The following is a 21,130-nucleotide window of genomic DNA, read 5'->3' on the forward strand; positions in this document are numbered from 1 at the left end:
GGGGCGGCGGCGGACCAGCGGTGGGGAGTGTTTTCGAGGCGGGCGGGGCGACGCACCGCAGGCCGCAGGAGGCGGGGGGCTGCTGTTTGGCCGGTGGTGGCTGGCGGCTCAGGGGGTTGGAGGTTGAAGATGAACCGCATGCCCTTGATTTCGTATCCAATGGCTGCAAAACCGACTGACTAGAGATGAAAAAGTCAGTCGACCGATGTGTAGCCTCACCTTGCTAGTGCATTCAGTTTCGATAGCAAAATTCAGTTTCGACAGCAAAATTCAGTTTTGACAGTTAAGTTCACTTTCGATAGTTAAGTTCAGTTTTGACAGTTAAGTTCAGAGATGAGCGGCTGATGTATTTTACATCTAGCACTTTGTGGTTATGTATTTTACATCATGTTTTGGACATGCTATTAGAATTCCACTCAGGTTAACGTTGTTCATTGTCTCTCTTGTCCTGCTTCAGCCTCGGCGTCGTACAACTCACCGGATCTCCTCCAACGATGAAACCCTCCAACACAGCGGAGCAGTACCTCGGGCTCCATCTCCAGACGCCTGTGATCTTCTTCCCCTCCCCCGACGGCAAAGTCAGCCGGAGCATCCTCTCCGGCCAACCCAATCACGCTAAGATCGACATGGCTTCGCCAAAGAGGTTGTACACTTGTTGCATCTCTTTTTTTACTCTACATGTTATATATATTTTCCATTGAGCACACGGATTTCTTCCTTTAGTGTCTCCTTGAAAGAAAAAACGTAGGAATTTTAATTTTCACTTGTCCTCCTTTTCAAATTCATATTCATGAAGCACAAGACTAAGAGATAGTAGCATAATAGCATTATAACCGTACATTTTCTTGTGGTTTGACTTAATCTCACCATGCTTCTTTGCATCTTGTGATCTTCCAATTGTTGTGAATCAAACACCCAGATTGGCAGAAATCATGTGTTTTTAAATTCGTTGTTTTGCACGTGCATTCCTATCCTATTCCTGTCTATTTCCTATCCCTGCATTGTTGGAATCCTCCAATTCAAACGAGCCCTTACAGAATTACTTCTCTTACAGATAGTTGTCAAAGAAAACCTTGCGTGGTTTGTCCCGCTCCTGCTGCGCCGTCGTCCACCCCAGCTCAGCTGCTCCAACGACAGAAGGGTCCGGCACAGCAGGGATCCAGCCTCCAGACTGTCTTTCGCTGCCTCGGATCTTCTTCCCTGCCGCTGGCAGCCATGAAAACTGCATTACCATCATCAACCGAGCAGATGACCTCGAGGACTACACGGGTCCGCAAGAGAGGTCGCACTCTTTCGTGTCTTCTTACATTATGCATCGCTTAATATTACATGCTACTTTATCGTCATGTTCACCGATTCGACTCCGAGTCAGCTCCAAACTAATGGTCAAACTTGAGTTTTTAAATGGTTGTGGGGTACATATCGGGGCCGCTATCAATAGTATCTATCTACTATCTGGTTAATCTCCGGTGTCTACTATGAGTTTCATGTTGGGTGGGAAACAAACAGTAAAGAAGGCATTATCTGTATTTTTTAACTAAAGCCATTATCTGCCTGCTATTATTGGTTTTGGGTCTATCCACAGGTTTCTACCATCACTCTTAATTTATGCATGCACTCCTTACATAATCTCACTATGTTTTATTCCTATGCATGACAGTTATTGTAAACAATGGAACTGAACATGTAGAGCAAAAGAGACGAGCCTTGCGTGGCAATGAAATTTCATGCAGACGTCGCTCCATGGTAGGCGCAAGGGCAGCCCCCCCTCCACGCATTTCGGACTGTAATCGAGAGGAAGATATCTGTTCTGAGGGGGATTCAGAAGGAGAAGACAACTGCTATTTACCCCCTGAGGTCTTCGCTCTAACTTGGCATGCTGATGTTGGTTATATCATGCATATGGTGTCTTGCATTGCTTACTTTATACATCAAATATGTCATCTGCTTAGTTTAGACATCCTTTGTGCGAATGCCATCTGTTTAGTCTATTCATCGTTTATGTGAATTATGCAACGCCATCTTGTTTAGCCAGGCATCATATATGTGAATTTTGCAATGCCATCCTGCTTAGCCAGTCATCTTATATGTAAATTATAACAGGCCATCCTTTTTATCATTACATATTACATTTGTCAACAATGTTAGTACATTCAACTGCTCTTCGTGTGCATCTGCCATTTGACACGGTGATGGCAAATTCTGGAGTGAAAACAAGGTCTTCAGAGCAGACTATGCTATCTGACAAAGTGTATATCTCGCTGGTTACGGATAGCTCCTCAGAGGGGGATTCAGAGACAGATGACCAGTCCTATTCCCCCCCCCCCCCGAGGTGTATGCTCTAACTTGGTAGGGTTATGTTGCTCATATCGTGCATATGGTGTCTCGCATTGCTATGTCATCTGATTAGTTTAGACATGCTTTGTGTGAATGCCACATGTTCAGTGTCTAATTACCATGTATGTGAATTATGCATTGCCATCTTGTTGCAAAACATTATATATGTGAATTATACAATGCTATGTTGTTGCAAAGGCATTATATATGTGAATTATGCAATGCCATGCTATTTAGCCAATCATCATGTATGTGAATTATATCATGCTATCATTTTTTTGTATTACGTGTTCCATTTGTCGACAATGTTTGTATATTCAACTACTCTTCCTGTGCATCAACCATTTGAAGCGGCGATGGAAGTATCTGGAGTGAAAACAAGGTATTCAGAGCAGACAATGCTACCTGCTGAAGCAGACATCTTGCTGGTTACAGAGAGCTCCTCAGAGGAGGATTCAGAGACTGATGACCAGTCCTATTTTCCCCCCTGAGGTCTATGCTCAAACTTGGCAGGGTTATATTACCCATGTCATGCATGTTGTCTTGCATTGGTTAGTTTTTACATCATATATGGATTGCCATCTGCTTACTTGCTTACTATATAAATCATATATTTGAATTATATCATGCCATCATGTTTACATAGTACATACACATCATCTATCTGAATTATGGCATGGCAACCCATTTAATAAAGACATCATATAGTTATATCATCTCATCATGTTTAGTGTTTACAGTCATCATATTTTGAATTATGGCATTCTATCCATGAATGTATGTGAATTATGGCATGCCAACCTATTTAATAAACACATTATATAGTTATGTCATGTCATCCTGTTTACATAGTCTCATATTTTGAACTATGTCTTTCCATCTTTTTTAGCTAGCCATCATAATGTGAAATTGTGTCATGCTATCCTGTTTAGTTAGCCATCATATATGTGAAATTGTGTCATGCTATCCTATTTGGTTAGACAACATAAATATGAATTATTTCATGCCCTCTTTTATTCCCCACTATCCATTGCACCTGTCTATCATACAATGTCTATACTTTCAATTACTTTTCTTGTTTATCAGCCATTTGAATTGGAGAGCGTGATGGAAGTATCTAAGAGAGTAACAACACGGTCTTCAGAAAAGATAGTGCTACCAGTTGATGCAGATAGAACCACGGTTGTACTTGCCCAAGGACCAGATCCACCACACATAACCCAGACTCTCGCAGATTGTACCCCTACCCAGTTGGACAGAGAACCAGCTACACCCCTTCTAACCCCAACCCCAGCAGATAGTAACCCAGTTCTAGTTGACACAACACCGTCTCCACCACAGAGCACCCAAACACGAACAGTTAGTAAGGGAACTGCAGTGCCCAAAGGACGAGGACCACCACTCCGAATCCCAACTCAACCCTTAAAGGAGAAGAAGATTTGTTCTCAGGTCAGGTTCTGTAGCTATGGTTCAAACTCCTTTGCTCTTGCATTACTGTATTTACTCATACCAACTATTTTCAAATTTGAAGGATGGAATTGAAACTCCAATGGCGCAACAGGTATGTTTTAAACCCGTTTCTTTAACTGGTTTGCTGTTGTAACCTGCTCTATGTTGATTTCAGTTTCAATTAAATAAACAGTTATGTTCTCATGTCATGCACATTACAAGTGTTGTTATTGCTCTATAGTTACCCACACTTATATTCTGTCTATTCTGCTTTGTCTTGAACAAATATTATTTGAACTGTGTCTCTATCTTGATTTGGAAACAAAAACTAGAATGATATAGACCATAAAGTGACCATGGTACATAGATATATGTTTGTTTCATGTTGTTATCCTGTCCACTTTACTACTGAACTCATTTACCAAAATGAGTTTCATATACAACATGGTAAACATGTGATGTGTCTACTTGTTTCTCTTTTAGAATGCGGACAAAATATTGGAGAACAGTACCGCGCTATCCAATGGTAAAGGAAGTAATGCAGACAAGGTTCAAGATAGTGAGACATCCCTGTTGGTCTCCAAGAAAGCTAATAAAAACTATCTTGACGACAGTGAGGGAACCCCAAAGTCCTGTCTTGATGTATTGCTCGAGTTACTAGCCACTACTGCCGGCACAAGCTCTACGAACTCGCTGCCTGAATCAGTTCATATTCTTGAGTCTCAACTTCAAGTTGAAAGACATCGATCAGATGTGCTGCGACAGGAAGCTGAAGGACTGAGGAAGTCCCTGCATAATTCAGATGCATATTTTTCGTGCAACAGCAAGCGCTGGAGGATTTAAGCGCCAAACAAAAGAAAGTTAATAAGCTTGATAAGCATCTTGCCAGCATTATGGGTACCCAGGATATTGTTTCTTGAGATCTTCTGATGTGGTTTCAGTTCTGTATTTGTTTTCCTGCGGCGTTTATTTGCGCTAGTCGCTAACTTTGACAACCAGTGTATATGATATGCTGCTTTGTTCCCTATATTTGCCCTGGTGGCGAACTTTGATGCCCAGTAGATGTAATATGTGTAATAGCCGTGATAGCCTAGCGTTAGTTGCTTGCTTATTTATTTCCTTGTTGCCTTGTTTATTTGTTTGCTTGTAGTCATTGCAGTTCTTTTTCCGCGGTTAGCTAGTGGCTGCAATAACCTATTTTTTAAAACTAGGCCACAATAACCATGGGCTAATATTTACTGTAGTGACACTGGGCCTCCTACTGGCCGTAGAAATAGTGGGCCTTCTATGGTCTGTAGAAACAATGGGGTTTCCACGGGCCGTAGAAACAATGGGCCTTCTGCGGGTCGTATCATCAATGGGCCTTATACAGGATGTATGATCGATTGGCCAAACATGGACCAAATAGACCGCATTATGGCCGTAAACGGGCTAGAGTTGGAATCGTCCGTTCATGGGCCGACCATAATGGGCCATCGTTAATAGGCCGTATTTAATGACGCTATGAAAACGGCCCAACGTATTAACGGACCACAAACAGGCCGACTCTAACCACGGGCTGAATTTGGCCCACAAGCAGAAAATGACAGTAACGGGCCGTAAGTAAACGAATGCTGGAAATGATCCCAAGAATAAATGGGCTCTCAGAAGATCGAAAGATAACATGGGCTGGAAACGGCCTAACGGGATAACTGGCCGTTAATGGGTATAAAGTGATACACTGTTCATTACGGGCCAGTTTCACCACGGGCCGTTAATGGGTGTAAAGTGATACACTGTTCATTGCAGGCCAGTTTCACCACGGGCCGTTAATAGGCCAAGAGTTACATAGGGCCTTATATGGGACGAAAGACATCATGGGCCATACATGGGCCAGAAGTGAAAACGGGCTGGAATCATATTGGGTGGCCTAGATGACGCTACTAGGCCTAATTCGGATAGGGCGTAACGGGCCTTGGGTTAGCGGGCTGTAAATGGGCTATATGCGAACATGCCGTTAACAGGCTTTACATGGGTCGGCCCGCCACCTTTTGACCAAGTCAAACGGGGCGGCCTTTTCACAGGAATGGGCCTCTGTTGGGCCGTGCCATGTGTCGATGTATCATAGGCGCTTTTTGTCCAATGAGTGGATGACATCTGTCCCAACGATGAGCCGACACGTGTTTCCTCCAGCCAATGATGATTTTACACGTGGAAAATCCCCATTGGTCGGTGCTGTTAACGGGTTATTGGATCCAAAACCCGACCAGATAGCTTAACGGTGTTCCGTTACGGTGGATGCCACGTGTCGGTCACCCTTGACAAAAGCACTTCTGTGACGCATGATTTATCGTCATGGAAGTGGACACTTCCGTGATGATAATTTTGGTAATGTCATGGAACACTTCTATGACAGCACAGGTATGACTATCTTGATTCTGTCATAAAATCGTCATGGATGTACACGCATGACAGAAAATGCGACCTATTGTGACAAACACGTATCATCACGGCAGTGTATTTTTTTGTAGTGTGTCCAGCAAGCTATCCAGCGAAGCTTCGAAGTTGAGGTCAGGGTTCCAGTACGCCATCTTCATGAGCACCTTGGTCATGGCACCCCGACAAAGCCTCCGGGCCTCTTCGGCCAGAGAGGCCGCCCTGTTGGAGCGGAGCCGCTCCAGGGCATCGAGAACACCCTCGAAGAACAAGGTCAGCCTGGCATTAGGACTCACGTTTAGCTCCGGGGCGTACCTCACGTTAGACATCCCCATGGTAGCCAGCTGTGTGGTGATCCTGCCGGCGACATCGGCGAGGCGGCTGACCCAGAGCTTCTCGCCCGCCACAAACTCCACGTGGTTGGCGGCGTCGTTCTTCCGCAGCTACCTCTCCTCCTCTGGATTCTTGGTCAGGGTCTCCTCCCGGGCCCTGACCTCAGAGAGCGCCCCCTCAAGACCCTCCAGCTTCAGCTTCAGGTCCTTGATTGACTCATTGGCCGTGGAGAGCAGCTCAACCTTGTCGACGACTGCGACCTGCGCATCAGCCAAGGCGCCCTTGGTTGCGTCCCTCTCCACCATCAGCTCCTGGATCTGCTTCGTCAGCCCGTCCGGCTCCACCTCTAGCTCGTTCACCTTGCCGGCGTGGACCTGGGCCTGAGCATTGAGGGCCTCCTCGTGCCTCCGCTCTAGCTCTTGGGCCGCTGCACGACAAGCTACTTGACCTCCTCGTCCTTGCCGCGGAGTGTCGCGCCGAGTTTCTCCTCGCGAGCGGCAAGGTCTTCCTTCTGGGAGTTCAGCTCGACCTGGTGCTGATGCCAAGCGGCCTCCTCCTCGGCAGCCTGTTGACTCGCCGCCTCCTGGGCCTTCTCGACATCGGCCTGCTTCATGACAAGCTCCAGCTTACGCTCGGCCAGCTGATCCTGGGCGGTCTTCAGTTCCTCGTAGGCCTGGCGGAACCAAGCCTACGCCTCAGCGACGTGCCCTTCGAGGTCCGCCTCTACCTTGTCCACCGCTGCCATCCTGGACTTGGCCTTGTCCAGGCCGGCACGGTGAAGCATGTGTAGCTTGTGGAAGTTGGCGCTCATGCTCTGGAGGAGCCGCTCTTCCTAGGAACCACTGCCACCGATGCTCGGTCCGTCCATGACCTCAAGCCCGGCGGCGGCAAGCACCTCGTCGTTGAACACCTCCCCTTCGGTGGGCGCCCTGGTGCTCACCGTCCATGGGAGGTGGACAAACAAGTCGTGGCCCACCTTCCGTTATTTGCCCGAGCCAGAAGCGGCGGAGGAGGAAGGCTGGTCGTCGACCACCTCATCCTCGGCAGCAGCCTTGCTGGCCTCCCCGGCAGGCCCCTTGCCGGCCTCCTCGACAGCGGCCTCGCCGGCCTCCCCGGCATGCCCCTCAGTGGCGTCCTCAGCAATGTCCTTGGTGGCCTCCTCAACGGCGATCTCGTCGGCCTCAGCCGCGGCCTCTCTAGCGACCTCTGCGATGATGGTGTCCACGTCCTCCCGGTCCGCCGAGGAAGGATCTGCGTACCGAGAAGGAGAATGAGGCGAAGCCAAGATCAAAATTTAAAAGAAGAAAAACGAGCGGGAACGGGAGGCAAACAACTCACCTGTGCCAAGCTGGGACGAAGTGCCCCCCTCCCCACCAACATTTGGTGTCGGGACGGAGCCGTCGGCGCCCGGGTTCGCCTCCTCCTCCTCCTCCATGCGCGTGGGCTCGGTGCTTGGCGCCCTTGCCGGGGACGCCCCTCGAGGCAGCATGGTTGATGGGTCGGCGTGTTGCAGGTGCCCCCTAGTGGCTCCTCCTGCTGCCGTTCTCCTCCTGCAACCACAACAAGGTCAGCACTAAGAAATTGTGCCCCAGCGCACATCGATGAGGAGCGAGTGATGAACGCACGGTGAGGATTGCACTGGGGGCCGCTCTCCACCACCACCAGTGGCGTAATCGAGGTGCCCGCCGAGGGCTGGCCGCCCATCGAGGCCTTGGCCCTCTTCGCCACCCTCTGGGCCAGCGTCTCAGTATCCATGCGAAGATGAAGACAAGTCAAGAAAAGTGGCACGGTCCGAGGGGACGGAGATGACAAAAGATGAGACACTTACTCATCCTCTGCCTCTTCTTCTGCGGCCTTCCTCTTCCTCCTCGGGCAAAGAGACCCGAGGTCGAAGAAGACCTCCGTGTCATCACCTGCGGGAGGAGGGAAAGCAGGTGGAGTTCGGGGACGCTTGGACAGAGAAGGGGCAGCCGCTTCATTCTTCACCACCGCAACCTTCACCGCCTTCAATGCCGTCGCGACCCTTGTCTGACGCATGGACGCCTCTGGAGGTTGTTGCGGTTGTGCGGTCTTGCCGGGCCGGACCAGCTCACCAGAGACGGCCCGCCGCAGGACACGCCCTCTCTCCGTGGCTGGGGGCTCGACAGCCTCGGCCTCCTCCCCGAACGACACATCGACCTCATCTTCAATGAGAGGGGCCTCGGTGTCGGCGCTGCTGGCCTCCCTAGCAGATTCCACCAACTGGGCGAGCTCCTTTGCCTCCGCGGCCGCCACGGCCTCGTCCTCCACACCGCCAGAACTGCCGGCCTCCCTGGCAAGCGCCGTCTCCGCCGCCCTGGCGGCAATATAGTCCAGCTCCGCCTAGGTGGTGTCCTGGATGAGCAGCGACTCTTCACGGACGTACTTCTTTGATAAGGTGTCAAAGAACTTCTATACCTGGTCTGCCTCCAGCTCGACCCAATTCAGGTCAAGGCCGTGCGCGTTATAGTCCGGCATCATGGCGACGATGTCGGTCTGGCGGGAGTTGTTGCTCAAAGGGACCACCCCCACTGGCAACCCGAATAGGGGCCCCTTGGCGACCTTGCCGACCTTCGCAAACTTGCTGGTCCTCTCGGCCCTACCGTTGCGGTTCACATCAAGCTGAAAGAGCCGCTGGCAGAAGTGGGAGTGCCCCATCACTGTGAAGTTGTGGTTCAGGCCCGGGCGGAGCCGCATGATGTCAGTCGCGTTGCTGAAAAGCCAGGCCGGCCTCCCCTTGTTGTGCAGAGGAGCGATGCGGCGGCCGATGAAATCCGCCCCAATCATCTCCACGGTGAGCCCGGCAACGGCGAGGCGGTGGATTCTGGTGATGGCGACCGTGAGCTTCCCATCCTGTGCGTCCACATCGCCCACTCGTCTCTGCGAACCAGCGGCGTCTGGCGAACCCGACAAAACTCCTGAGGGTCCTACTCCTCAATCCAGCACCACCGGCTCCGCCACTCCTCCCACCTCTCCTACTGGGCACCCTCTGGATACGTCCCCTTCTCCAAGGTCCTTGGGATCCAGGTGACACAATGGAAATGGCTGTCGGATTTTGGGTTCCGGCAGACCCTTGAGGTTCGAACACTGGGGTGCGCGCGGAGATTTCGCCTCCTACCTACCTGCACCCATCCGCCACGCTAAGATCTAAGCTATGGAAAGAACAACACAAGAGACACAAGGTTTATACTGGTTCGGGCCACCGTTGTGGTGTAATACCCTACTCCAGTCTGTGGTGTGGTGGATTGCCTCTTGGGCTGATGGTGATGAACAATACAAGGAAGAACAGCCTCGCGAGGGTCTGTCCTTGGCTGGGGTGATGAACTGCTAGGAGGAGTCCAGTCACCCTTCTCTCTCTCTCTTCACCACTGATGATGCCTCTCTCCAACCTCTAACCTCTCACCCCCCTATCCTGTGGGTGGCTGGTCCTATTTATAGAGGCCCTGGTCCTCTTCCCAAATATCGAGCGGGAAGGGAGCCAACAATGGCGGGCTAATTTGAAGGGGGACAGCTAGTACCAGCTATCCTGACAAAAGTACTCTTCGCCTGCACAAAGCTCTGGTGGTGACGCCGTCTTGGGCTCCACGATGACCTCCGTCTTGCAGTCCTCCTGGTCTTGGTCTTGTTGCACCGAAATGGCAACCTTTGCTTGATGCCTCGGTACTTCGCGGCTGCGCTTGCCCCCTTTGCACCAAAGGGGAAAGGAGGACACTACGCGGGCTGGCACCCGCCTGGCGCCCTTGGTCGTCATGGCTTGCGTCACGGGCACCTCGTGAGGTACCCCGCCTTGATCTGTCTGCCTCCTCGCAAGCCAGCCTGATGAGGCCGTGCCTGAGGAAGCTCCGTGTCGTCCACCCCGCGAGGCTTGGCCCCTCGCGAGGGTCTTGGGTCTGTGTTGATGAAGATGGGCCGTGCTGGGCCCCCCTTTGAGCCACGCCGCAGGCCGCAGGCAGGCAAGTCTGGGGACCCCCGTTCCCAGAACGCCGACAGTAGCCTCCGGGCCCAAGGTGCGCCCGGACTTGGCCGTGCAGGGAGGCGGAAGGGCAAGAGCGAAGCGCCACGGGCCCTAACAGCCTGCGGCCTTGGACGCCGCGTGGCGGTTGATTGGACATGGGCGGCACTGTTCCCCCACGCCCTCCTTATTTTGCGCCATGCTAGGCGGACTCGTAGTCGCACACAGCCGTTCCCCATTCTGTTGCTCGAGTGCCCTTTGTCCTTCCCCCGCTCGAACTCCAGCTTCTGTTTTCAACCCAATCTCGAATCTCCCCCCCTTCCCATCGCCATGGCTCCGACGAAGAAGGGAAGAGGGAAGAAACCCGTGTCTCCGCCTTGCCCGCCACCGTTGGCGGCCCCCGCCGAGGGCTTGGGCAAGGTCAGCTCGGCTCTGGCCACTATCTTCAACGAATGCGGGAGGACGACAGCCTGGCCCGCGTCCCACTTCTCCATCGACAGGATAGTCACCGAGGTCCCGTATTTTGCCGACGCCCTGTGGGCGGGTCTGGTTCCTCCCCTTTTTGATTTCTTCAATGCCGTTCTTTCCCACTATCAGATCCACATGATGCATCTGGGTCCTGAATCCATCACTCTCCTTTCGGTCTTCGCCTTTGTTTGCGAGGCTCTGATGGGCATCCTTCCTTCGGTTGCCTTGTTGCGCCACTTCTTCTCGCTGCGCCTCGTCGACCCTACCCAATGATGGGCGTGTGTGAGCTTTGTTGCCGCGTCTGAGACAACGGCCTCTGGGATTGGCTTCAAGCTCCCCCTGCCCGCGGCTGGGTTCCGCGAGCGGTGGCTGTATGTGGACGCAGGGGTGCCCAGCCCCCTGCTATCAGAGCCAACTTCGCCTACTATCCCCAATTCGGGCTGGGGCCAGGAGACGCTTGAGAGCCCCCGGCTCGTCTTCGTCTGGCACCGCTTCACGTTCTTGAGGTCGCTTGGCGTGACAGAGCCCAAGGTGGTGAAGGAGTTCCTGCTACGCTGCGTTGCTCCTCTCCAATGCCACTCCCGCCGGATGTGGGCCTTCAGCGGGCGTGATGATCGTATGGGGCTCCAGGAAGAGGACCTGACTCCTGAAGTGCTGAGGACAGCGCTCTTGACCCTGACTGGGGACCCCAACCCCGGCAGCATCCAGCAGGGAGGGGCCTTGTTGTACCTTTGCCAGAGCAGGGGCGATTTTGTGAGGCAGATGCCTATCTTTGATGAGTGGGGGCCGTGCCTCGCTGGCCTCCAAGGGCCCTGCGAGAACCCAGTGGTGGTGACTGCCCTTCCAGTCGGCCAAGGCGACTCCTCCTCAAGCGGCAGAACAGGGAGGCATGAGGCGCCAGAGGCCGAGGGGGCTCCTGGCGAGGTGACAGCGCCGAGCGATGCTCATGAGGGAGCAGTTCTTGGGTCCCATGCTGCTGAGGCTGAGGGTGACAAGCAGCTGCCCTCTGCGCCTGCGACTGAGGCCTCTGAGGCTCCGGCTGCTTCTCCTGGCGAGGCAATTGGCGGCGCACATCAGGCAGGCGCCCCTGGCGTAGATCGCTTTGACGCTCCATCTTCGTTGCTGGTTGATCCCTGCGCCCAACTCTTAGACCGCTTCCGCGTGGACTTTGAGGCCCTCCGGAAGAGAAGGGAGGCCCTGGGCGACGATTACCCTTGTCGCCTGCTGAAGCGTAGGAAGTACTTCGCCACTGATGAGTAAGCCTTCTCCTTTCCCAGCTCCCGATCCTTCTGTTGCTTTTACTGACCCTTGGTCCACAGGCCCCTTCCAGCCGAGCTTGCGGAGACGGCTGAGGAGCCGTCCCCCTTGGCTTCGCCCCCTCCACCGTCCTCCAGCGCTCCGAGCGGCGGAGCCCTTGTGGTGAGGGCGATCAAAGAGGCGAACCATCCCGAGGTGTATCGTGGCCCTGTGCACCTCGCGATCCTCCTTTGCGAGCCTTCTCGTGGCATAGCCAGCCTGCCATGGGCTTCTCGCCTGGTCGTGGACTGCGATTGGCTGAGGCACTCCCTGCGCTCTTCACCTGGGGACGGGCTGGCTCCAGGCCGGGCTTCTGGCACGGCGTGCCCGGCCGTCACGAGGGTGCCAGCCCCCAGCCCCCCGCGGAGGGGGAGTGCTGATTCGTGGCCCCCGGCGCTTGCTTGGGGCAGATGATGGTGTGGAAGACATGCTCGAGCGCGCCCGGGAGCATCGTGCTCTCCGCCAAGGATTCCTTCGAAGGGCGGCTGACGCGGTGAGCCTGCTTGGTGAGGAGCTTGCTGATGAAGACGCGCGCCTTGAGGCCGAGGGCCTGCGCCTGGCTGTGGAGAGGCACGAGCTGGAGGGCGCCATTGCCCTTGCACGCCATCAGCATGATCTTGACGACGCAGAGGCCAAGGCGTCGCTGGTGGCCTCTCGGGAGGCCCGATCTTGGGCCGCTGAGGAGGCCTGGGAAGCCGAGCGGAGACGAAAGGCGGTGGAGGAGCGGGCTCGGGAGCTCCTAGCCTGGTGCCACTCATTGGAGGAGCAGGTGGAGCTGCATGAGGCAGCCCCCACGTTGATGAAGGTGGCCTCTGGCGACTCGGCAGAGCTCCAGAAGCGTGAGGAGGTGCTGACGCTGGAAGCCGCCGAACGTACCAGCGAGTACGAGCGTCTGGAGACGAGGGAGCGCTTGTTGACGCAGGCAGAGGATGATGTCGCTGCACAGGAAACCCGCGTCCTGGAGGAGGTCGGACGTCGGGTCGCGATGGCGCATTTGAACCTCGAGCACGAGTTTGAAGAGAAGCTGGGGTTGATCCGGGCCGAAGCTGAAGGCAGGACTGCCGCCTTGAGGGCCAAGCCGGAGGAGGCGACGCAGCGGGCCGATGCTTTCCGGGCCGCCCTTGAGGTGGCACAAGGTGAGTTAACCACCTCCCAGGCTGAGGTGCTCCTTCTTCGCCAGCGGGCGGAGGAGGCTGAGGCCGTCGCGCGCCAGAATGCGGACGAGATACGTCAGCGGCGGATCCTGGAGCATGAGCACGGCCCCATGCTCACCACACTCCAGAAGAGAGCCAACACAACCTTGGGCAACATCTGCGAGGCGGCTGTTGGCGAGCCACACGCAGTCAACTACACCGGCAATCTTCAGTTCTTTACTGACGTGGTGACGCAGCTAGAGGCGCGGTCGGTCAGGGCTGATAGGTTGGTGGAGGAGAGGAGTCGCGCCCTGCTCGGGCGCGCCTTTTCTCGCGTCTTCAGCCATCTCCGGAACATGGATCCCCACTTCGATTTCGACGCCGCCATCGCCCCAGTCCCCCAGGCCGTCCGAGTTGACTTGGCGCACTGGGTGGAAGACAATGTGGATACTCTTATCAGGGCCTTCGCTTTAGACGACGACGGCGTGATCGTGGCTGCCGACGATGGCGGCATGGTGAACGGCCCTGATGCCGCTGGTGGCGACACAGACAACAATGGCGAGTTCAGCGACGCCAGCAACGGCTCGGGTGGTGCTCCTGAGGACGCATTGGGGGATTTATCCGACTGATTGTGCATCATCCCTACTTCTTTTCCCTGCATGAATAAAACTCGGGTTTTGGCCTGATGGCGGTGAGAGCATTTTGGAGGGGGAGCCCCTTATGTAAAACTTGTGTTGATCGTGTTAGTAGACGCTATATTGCCCATGCGTCCACGCCAAGTGGTTGGCTTAAGCGACGCGCTGGTCGGCTAGTTTAACTTTGTCCCGCGCTGGCCCTGAGGTAGCCCGTGGGAGGCTGTGGTGTCTTGAGTGTTCCCTGATTGAATCCGTTGGATCTGCAGTAAAACACCCTCCAGAGAGAATGCGGCGGTGGCAGTCTGGGCTGCGCGCAAGCTAGGCCTGACCCGGCTCGCGAGGGGCTCACGAGGGGAGGCAGCTGAGGCGAAGTGGTAACCAAAACGCGAGAAATTGCTCGAACGAGACTAAGCACCCCTTCCCCGAACACACGCAAATCTCAAATTCAAATCCAACTTGAATCCAGCGGGGGAAAGCGACAACCAAAGGGAAAAGCAACGAAAGCAGACAAAAGGCCGCGTCCGGCACCTAGTCTAGTCTCGGACGTCTTCTCACCAGCGCGGAGCTAAGTGCTGCCACTGGGCATGGGAGGGAGCCCCAGGGCCTGAGGCCGGCACCCCTGAGACTCCGGGGCATGTACAGCCCCACTCATTATTACGTGAGAGTTTCATGGGGCGGCAAGCTTCACAGGCACTGGGCCTTCTTCACAGGTACCGGCCTTGCTTCATATTGCCAGATGAGGGCCCCGCCTTGCGCCACACTCTAGTGCCATCAACGACGACCGGAAACTAGGACGCTGCCGATGGGGTAGAGCGGTCGCCCGCGGTTCCCCCGACGACCACGGGTCCTCCGCCGGGGGCAGGCCCTGAGGCACCTCCCCAGCCGAGGGCCTACCTCCTGAGAACACCTTGCTCCGAATGCCGCGGTGGTGATGTCTGATCCCGGCCCCTCTCCTCCAGCCCCCTGCGCCCTCCTCCCGAGGGGTAGGAGACTGTGGGAGCGGGGCAACTACTTGCTGTGGCGACCTGCACCTCCTGCGATCCATGGTTAGTGTATGCCTGCTCCTGAAGAATTAGTGGTACCCGATAATCGTTGCCTCCAGCGTGGCCAGTGGGACCGTCCCGGGGCTCCTGGAAAGGCTCAGCTCCTGGCGCCTCGTCCCCCCAGCCTGGGCTGTGGAGCGAGCCTTGTTCGCTCTCATGAGGGTGTTCTTGGTCCATCATGAGGGGCACGTATTCCTCTGGCGCCGTCATCCCGAATGCCACGCCGTAGTGCCCCGCGTGCCACACGGTCCTGCCTGACGCGCCCACCGTGGGGTGGCAGCGCGGATGTCCACTGGGGTCGCGGGTCGTGTCGAGTCCTTCTTCTTCGCGGACCGGGAGCGGGGGCAGCGCCGCCGCCGATCTGGTGCTGACAGCTTCGCTGGCGTTGGAGTATCCTTGGAGCCCGCGGGCGCGCGCGGAGCCCCCACGCGGGCCGCCCTGGGCTTGAGATGGAAGCTGGGTGCAGAAGGGGTGAGCCCCCCGAGGCGGTGAAGCCCAGGAGCTCTGCCACCCGCTCCAGCAGCACGTCGCGGTCGCCCTCCAGCAGCCTACACTGCAGCAGCTCTCGGGCCACCGTGAGCGCGGCCCTCGAGTTCGCCTGCTCCCGGCGGGTGTACGGTGTCGTGGTCCCGGCGTGATTGGAGGCCCTTACTGCCGACCGCGCCTGCCATGGTGTGAGAGCTGTCGAAGCCTGTCCGCGTCGCCCGCGGCCCGCAGCGCCCTGCGGACCGCGAGCTGCCTGGGGCACAGGGTCGCCCGAGGTGAGTGGCTCTGCGCGGGCGGGCCACGCTGCCCATGGATCTGGGTTGCCCGCCTGGTCGCCGGACATGGTGATGACGACGCGACGGGGCACGAAGCGGTAGAAGGTGGATTCCGGTGCACCCCTACCTAGCACGCCAAATGTCAGATTTCGGGTTCCGGCAGACCCTTGAGGTTCGAACACTGGGGTGCACGCGGAGATTTCGCCTCCTACCTACCTGCACCCCTCCGCCACGCTAAGATCTAAGCTATGGAAATAACAACACAAGAGACACAGGGTTTATACTGGTTCAGGCCACCGTTGTGGTGTAATACCCTACTCTAGTGTGTGGTGTGGTGGATTACCTCTTGGGCTGATGGTGCTGAACAATACAAGGAAGAACAGCCTCGCGAGGGTCTGTCCTTGGCTGGGGCGATGAACTGCTGGGAGGAGTCCAGTCACCCTTCTCTCTCTCTCTCTCTTCACCACTGATGATGCCTCTCTCCAACCTCTAACCTCTCACCCCCCCTATCCTGTGGGTGCCTGGTCCTATTTATATAGGCTCTGGTCCTCTTCCCAAATATCGAGCGGGAAGGGAGCCAACAATGGCGGGCTAATTTGAAGGGGGACAGCTAGTGCCAGCTATCCTGACAAAAGTAGTCTTCGCCTGCACAAAGCTCTGGTGGTGACGCTGTCTTCGGCTCCATGATGACCTCCATCTTGCAGTCCTCCTGGTCTTGGTCTTGTTGCACCGAAATGGCAACCTTTGCCTGATGCCTCGGTACTCCACGGCTGCGCTTGCCCCCTTTGCACCAAAGGGGAAAGCAGGACACTGCGCGGGCTGGCACCCGCCTGGCGCCCTTGGTCCTCATGGCTTGCATCACGGGCACCTCGTGAGGTACCCCGCCTTGATCTCTCCGCCTCCTCGCGAGCTAGCCTGATGAGGCCGTGCCTGAGGAAACTCCGTGTCGTCCGCCCCGCGAGGCTTGGCCCCTCGCGAGGGTCTTGGGTCTGTGTTGATGAAGATGAGCCATGCTGGGCCCCCCTTTGAGCCACGCCACGGGCCGAAGGCAGGCAAGTCTGGGGACCGCCGTTCCCAGAACACCGACAATGGCGCCTCCCCTCAGGATCCGAGGGTAGAAGTAATGGCGGAAAAGCGACGTGTTGGGGTGTACTCCGGCGAAGCCCTCGCAGAGATGGGCGAAAATGGCCATGCACGCCACGGCATTTGGAGTAAAATCTAGAAGGTGCAAGCTGTAGGTGTGCATGATGTCATTGAAGAAATCAGAGAAAGGGGGCAGAGGCCGTAGGAAAAGTAGTCGATGAAGAATGGGTACCGATTCGGGGCGGCCTGGGGGCAATCAGCGGGGATGACGTGCGTGGCCAGATGTCCCGTCAACTCTCCCCCGTCTTGCACCCCCACAGGGGCCTGAAGTTCTCCCGGAGGTGGACCGCGTCGACCATCGAGGGAAACTAGGCGAGCTACGTCTGCCGCGCCATCGACTGGCTCTCCGGTGGCTCTGTCCCCCCCGGCATCCTTGGCCACTCCTTTGCCTTTGCTGGTTTTGAGTGCCATGGTGGCTATGAGAGGTGGAGGAGAAAGGGCAGTGAAAACGCAGCGGTCGCGAGCGAGAGCAAGTGCTTGAGGAGGAAGGAGGAGGGGACAGTGGTTCCGAGATTGGAGAAGGCACAAGGGGTAAATGAGCAGCGCGCCCGCGGTTACTCCTTTTTTCGGGGAAGGCGCGAGCCGCCTCTTTACCACGACGTGACGCATGCGTGCGGAAACCGCCCCATGCATGACCGCCATGTCACACATGACCCCCCCCACATTGTGTGTTCAACGCGGGTCATGGGGAAGCGCAATGGACGGAGAAGTTATTGCGGTAAAAATTCGCCCCACCTGCCCGCGCATCGTTCTGGGCCTAGCCCAACAACGCGTCGCGCTTATGTGTGGCCTAGGCCCGGGGGCTCCTGTCGGTGCACAAAAGTAGGGGCTCTCCTTTTGCACCCCTTTACATGTGCACGGGCAGTCAAAGCCGCGCCCACGGCCACACTAAGCAGGGAAGAGGAGGGAAGCCGGAGCACAAGACGACCAAAGCCAAGACCAGAGGCGCAAAGAGAGCAAGAGGGCGAGGTGGACTCCCCGGCAAGACCCTTGCCGGGGTGGCTTCCGCAGCCTCGGCAAGATCCTTGTCGGGGCAACTTGCTTGACGCCAGGAGAGCGCGCCCCCCTTGAGCCCAAGGGGTTCAAACACCATCAACCATATTGGAACCAAGGCTCAGGAGGCACCTCCGTGGTGGCATGCAGATCTTTGTAGAGATCATAGATACACAAGATCAGATGGGAACCAGAAGACGATAATCCTTGGCGAGATCCTTGCCAAGGAAATCCATGAGACCCCCGGCAAGATCCTTGCCGGGGACGACCGCGGTGCCACAGCGAGACTCTTGCCGGGCCGTCCGCAAGACCCTTGCCGAGGACGCCTATGGAGCTGCAGCCAGGCCCGCGTCTGCCAAGACTCCACCTCTGGTCCCATACAGCTGCCAGCTCGACCAGCTGGGAGGCATGTGCGTGGCAATGCGCGACCTCTACACGAACTCAGCAAGCACATGCGCGGTGGCATTCAGATCTTCATGAAGGCTCCACCACCGCGCCAGCCCAGCAGCCAGCCAACGTGGCGCTACAACGCCTCATCAGCTTGGACGCGCGTCGGAGCCAGGCGAGGTAACAGCAGCTGGGACGAGCTTCTTTGCCGTCCCAGATAAAGCAAGAGGGGCACATCGGCAACGCATTAAATGTGTTTGTCCGACGATGCCAGGGGATAGACTCAGCCCCTGTACACCTTTCCACCTCCTGTGTGCCACTGTGGCGACCCTTTTTTGTCTATAAAAGCAGGCACGAGGCGTACTGAAGGGGGATTCGGATCTTTTGGATTAGAGAGACACCGCAGCTAGTTCAAGATCACAAGAACACCCAAATATACATCAAAGCAGGACTAGGATTTTACGCGTCTCCGCGGCCCGAACCTGGGTAAAGGATTTGTGTGCTGACTGCCAGACCCGCTCTTTGCACAACCCTGCACCCGCCAACCGTAGAAGGGATCCTAGTGACCCCATAGGTATCGTTTCCCACCGACACTCCGTTTAAGAATATTTAAGAAAATAGGAAAATAAGAAGTAGTCCGGAAAGGACACGAGGCGTCCACGAGGGTGGAGGGCGTGCCCTACCCCCTGGGCACGCCCCTGCCTCGTGGGCACCTCGTGTGCCCTCCGTACTCCATTTTCTTGCATGATACATCTTTTGGTCGGTAAAAATTCATTATATAATCTCCCGAATGTTTTGACCACCATACCACGCATATATCTCTTGTTCTTGTTCCAAGTTGTTTTTCGCCAGAGTTTTCAAGGCCAGGCATCATGTCGTCCCCCTCCTCCAACAACACTGGGCGGCGATGCTTGGCTAATGAAGACAGAGATGAAGCGAGAGGAAATCGGGGAAATCAAGGATGGTGACAAGATCAAGGAGGTCGCAAAGGAGCAAGTCTCGACAGCAGAAGAAGAAGGCTCCTCTCAACCTTGCTACAACCATCTCACCCCAACTGAGATTGAAGCTTTCAAGAAGATTGAGCTAGCTCGCATACAAAATAAGTATCTCACACGTGAAAATCTTTTGTTGCAAGAGCATATCACCGCACTCAAGGGCATTATCCGCAAGTTGGAGGATCGCCTATGCTCGATGTGCAACACACCATCATCAACAACTCCATCATCACCACCTCTGGAGAACTGAGTATCGGGTATGGGCACTCCCCTTGGAAACTGCCAAGCTTGGGGGAGTGCCCCGGTATCATATCACCATCACACTTCTATCTTTACCATTTTTCTTAGTTCGATCCTTTTGGTTATATCTCGATCTACTAGAATAAATTTTAGTATGATCTAGCTTTGAGTTTTTTGTGTTGATCCTTATCTATGTAATTGAGTCTGTGAGCTATATATAATAAAGATTGTTTTGAGTCAAGGGCTTGGTTATCATGCTATGATCTTAAGGGAATAAAAAAAGGAAAAAAGAAAGAATAAAAAGAAATAAAGAGATCATATTGATCTTATGGAGAGTAATGACTTCACATATAAAGAGTATGATGAATAAAAGTTGTTGAGAGTTGACAAACATAATTTTGGTCATTGTTGCAATTAATAGGAAGTAATAAAGAAAGAGAGGTTTTCACATATAAATATACTATCTTGGACATCTTTTATGATTGTGAGCACTCATTAAAATATGACATGCTAAAAAGTTGATGTTGGACAAGGAAGACAACATAGTGGGTTATGTTTTCTTATTTCCGAAATAAATTATATTGTCATGGATCATCCAACATGTTGAGCTTGCCTTTCCCCCTCTTGCTAGCCAAATTCTTTGCACCAAGTAGAGATACTACTTGTGCTTCCAAATATCCTTAAACCTAGTTTTTCCATGAGAGTCCACCATATCTACCTATGGATTGAGTAAGATCCTTCAAGTAAGTTGTCATTGTTGCAAGCAATTAAAATTGCTCTCTAAATATGTACGATCTATTAATGTGGAGAAAATAAGCTTTATACGAGCTTGTGATATGAAAGAAAAAAAAGCGACAGACCGCATAATAAAGGTCCCTATCACAAGTGGCAATATAAAGTGATGTTCTTTCGAATTAAGATTACGTTCATCCAACCATAAAAACACATGACAACCTCTGCTTCCCTCTGCGAATGGCCTATCTTTTATTTTATTTTGTCTTGTACTTTATACAAGAGTCATGGTGATCTTCACCTTTCCTTTTTACATTTTATCCTTTGGCAAGCACTATATGTTGGAAAGATCCTAATATATATAGCTAACTGGATGTGGGTTTTCATAAAGCATTATTGTTGACATTACCCTTGAGGTAAAAGGTTGGGAGGCAAAACTATAAACCCCTATCTTTCTCTGTGTCCGATTAAAACTTCATACCCATAAGTATTGCTGAGTGTTAGCAATTGTGAAAGACTAAATGATAGTTGAGTATGTGGACTTGCTGAAAAGCTCTTATATTGACTCTTTCCGATGTTATGATAAATTGCAATTGCTTCAATGACTGAGATTATAGATTGCTAGCTTTCAATGAAGTTTCTGATTCATACTTTACATTGTGAATGGATTGTTACTTTAGCATAAGAAACCATATAACTATATATATATATGTTGTTCTAACAATGATCATGATTGCCTCATGTCCGTATTTTATTTTATCGACGCCTCTATCTCTCAACATGTGGACATATTTTTCGAT

The sequence above is a fragment of the Triticum dicoccoides genome, chromosome 2A (genome assembly GCF_002162155.2).
Source record: "Triticum dicoccoides isolate Atlit2015 ecotype Zavitan chromosome 2A, WEW_v2.0, whole genome shotgun sequence".
Lineage (NCBI taxonomy): Eukaryota > Viridiplantae > Streptophyta > Magnoliopsida > Poales > Poaceae > Triticum > Triticum dicoccoides.